The sequence below is a fragment of the Penaeus monodon genome, unplaced genomic scaffold, assembly GCF_015228065.2.
Source record: "Penaeus monodon isolate SGIC_2016 unplaced genomic scaffold, NSTDA_Pmon_1 PmonScaffold_1432, whole genome shotgun sequence".
Classification (NCBI taxonomy): domain Eukaryota; kingdom Metazoa; phylum Arthropoda; class Malacostraca; order Decapoda; family Penaeidae; genus Penaeus; species Penaeus monodon.
Genome location: NW_023643399.1, coordinates 26973 through 29472, shown reverse-complemented (window position 1 = coordinate 29472; position 2500 = coordinate 26973). Strand labels below are relative to the sequence as shown.

At 42.1% G+C, this 2500-nt stretch overlaps 1 long non-coding RNA gene across 1 annotated transcript; it reads left to right on the top strand.

The window, feature by feature from the left end:
* Positions 1–257: 257 nt before the first annotated feature.
* LOC119569345 lies at positions 258–2075 on the top strand. Its single transcript, XR_005228248.1, has 3 exons — positions 258–571; positions 759–792; positions 1949–2075. It is a non-coding gene; the product is annotated as an uncharacterized LOC119569345 (long non-coding RNA).
* Positions 2076–2500: the final 425 nt, after the last annotated feature.

The window sequence follows — 2500 nt, the reverse complement described above, 5'->3', positions numbered from 1 at the left end:
TGCTCTTGTTTCCTGCCTGACAACTAAAAGAAGTATAAATTGTTGGTGTATTTGTAAAATAAACAGGATCCAACGCCAGTATGTATTTGTTCTCGTTGACTACACGTGCAAGAGAGAGTCGAAAGAGCAGTTGGATCCCCTATGCGACACTCTTTTGTTTCTAAACGTCACGGATCCTCTCCCTTATATCATGAAGGCTTAAGAGTGGAGGCACAACTCCACGCCTTATTTCCCCTCCGGGCTGCAGAAGAATCCCAAAACTGACATCGAATTATAAATCAAGCCAACATCATCAAGCCGAAAAGGTGGAGGCGAAGAGACGAATCCTCCGACCGGACGGAGATCAATAGCGTTCCCGGGCCCGCTCCTCCGCCGCCGTTCCTGCCTGCCCCAGTTGGCAAGGCGATCCCCGTTGGAATATGGCGTTGTAATGGGACGATTTTGAAGGCGCCGACTTTCTGGCTCGTTTTCTGCTCGACGCCCTGCACCCACTCCCTTCCTGAGACGCTCTCCTCCTTAGTATTGCATTAATGGTAATGCATGCGAGGAAACTACCACGTATTAGCGATGGGTAAGCAGGAATTGGAGCTAATATATTAACTCTTGTGTTGTAAGGTGTCGCAGGGCGAGCTCGTAGTGGCTCGAGATGCCCGCCATTTGTTTGTCGCGAATTCTGCCTCTCCTCTCGCCCTCGCTCCCCCTTTCGCTCGGCTTTAGCACTCTGGCGACGAGCTAATGGACGTCCTTCTCCTTTGCAGGTTCAACGAGAAGCACCAGGCCCACAGCTACGAGGTGAGAGGCGTTAGGTGGCGTGAGCGGCAGGTGAAGGCGAAGGGCGGCCGAGGCTTGTGGCCGACGCGCCATAGTCGTGTCTAAGGTCTTGGCGCCTCCTAAGACCTCTTCTCCCTTGGGGAGCTCGACGCCCTCGCCCTTTGGCCCGACGACGCGGCGGGAGTCTTGCGGGCGCCCTTTGCACTCGGGGGCGCCAGGGAGGGGAGGTTCCTGCAGGGGGGTCCTCTCCCTCGCGCCCCTCTCCTCGGAGGGCCTTCTCCTCGGAGGGGCTGCCCTTTCGCCCGGGCTCGCCGTAGGGCACTCAGGGGAGGGATTTCACCTGGGAATTTGCTCTCCCATTTTCCTCTTGGTAGATGTCTGCCAAAGGGATGTGCTGCTCTTGGTCCCTTTGTTATTGTTATTGTTTATATCCCAGGAGGGGCTTGTTTTCAAAGGATTGTGCTCCCATTTCTGCCCTTGCCCTCCCCCAAAGCCCCCAAGGGCTGCTCAGTGCAAAAGCTAAGCATCTCTTCATGGTCTGGGTCAAAATTTTGTTGAGTGATTTAATTGATTAATTTTTCCATTTTGCACATCTTGTTAGAGGAGCAGTAGTTTAAGGTATTTTAATAATTTTTGCAATACTTTTTCACTTTTCTTTTATACATTTACTTTATTCATTCTTGTGTGACCCATTTGTTTTTAAAGTGGATGTGCAAACATGTTTTTATCACATCAAAAATTTCATATATTTATTTATTTATTTTCCTGATAGCGACAGAAAATATAGATCAATATCAATTTCATTCTTTAAGGTGTGTTTAATACTTTAATCAGTGAAGATATAACCATATATTTTTTTCTTGCTTAGTCACACCTAATGGAATGCAAATGTTTTAATATTGAACAGTATTTTCTTATTTGCACTATTGTTGAGAAAAGAATATTTGATTATACAGTGTTTGGGATTTTTTTCTTCTTTTTTTTCTCTCCACTACTTGTAAATCTGTGAGAGATTTTTCAATATAAATTTTGCAGTTTTGGTTTATGTAATAGAAATTTAGGTTTAAAATGTTAAGCTAATTTTTTTATTTCATTTAATATTCAAAGTATTGTCCTGTCCTGCATGGAATATATCCTAGCAGAGTTGATAGAATAATATGCATTTCCATTCTTCCAGAATTCAAAATACAGTAGTAAGTACCGCTACAGCAACCATGAGAAAAACAGGGACTCTCCCTCTACAAATTCTCTGCGATCCTCCTCACCAGACTCTCGATCACAGTCTCCGCGCTACCACAAGGGTGAGTACACAGTGCCACTTTTCTCACATTTGCAAATTGGTGTTTCGCATTTCCTCCAGGTCTCGTCATAGTCGGTTATTCAGAATCCAGGACATTGAACCTTCTTTGAGCTTTTCATTTCGTATCATGCCAGTGAGAAGTTTTCCCTTATATATTTCAATTGTTTCCTGAATGTGTTGTGCTTGGTGTATATGTTCCTTAATGAGAGGAGGCTGAGGTGTTCTGACAGGGAAAATTTTAAAGAAGAAAAATATATTATATATATATATATATATATATATATATACATATATATATATATATTATATATATATAATATATATAGTATGTATATATATAAAATATATATATATATATATATAATATATATATATATACATATATATATATATAATATATATAATATACATATATATATATATATATAA